We start from the raw sequence: 330 nt of genomic DNA, 5'->3' as shown, positions 1-330 counted from the left end.
ACCAGAGCTGAGTAGTGATTCTCTCTCTCTCTCTGTCTCTCCCTCATTCCCTCCTTCCCTTCCTCTCTCTGCCTCCCTCTCTCTCTCCCTCTCTCTCCCTTCTTCTCTCTCTCTCTTTCATTAAAATAAATAAATATGTTTAAAAATAAAATAAAATGCTTATACAGTCTAAGTAATTATTTCTTTCCATCATTCTCCTTCATCCCTCTCCATTGCCTCAAGGGATAAAGAATCCTTTATTGTGAAGAGATTTTCAGCTTTCCCAAATCTCTAATCCCAGAGTTACACAGTAAACCTCAAGGCATCCAGGAAAGTATTCTAGTGTTTTTT

Source organism: Erinaceus europaeus, chromosome 4 (genome assembly GCF_950295315.1).
Source record: "Erinaceus europaeus chromosome 4, mEriEur2.1, whole genome shotgun sequence".
Classification (NCBI taxonomy): Eukaryota; Metazoa; Chordata; class Mammalia; order Eulipotyphla; family Erinaceidae; genus Erinaceus; species Erinaceus europaeus.
The sequence above is the reverse complement of the archived record's forward strand: the minus strand, read 5'-3'. Positions refer to the sequence as shown.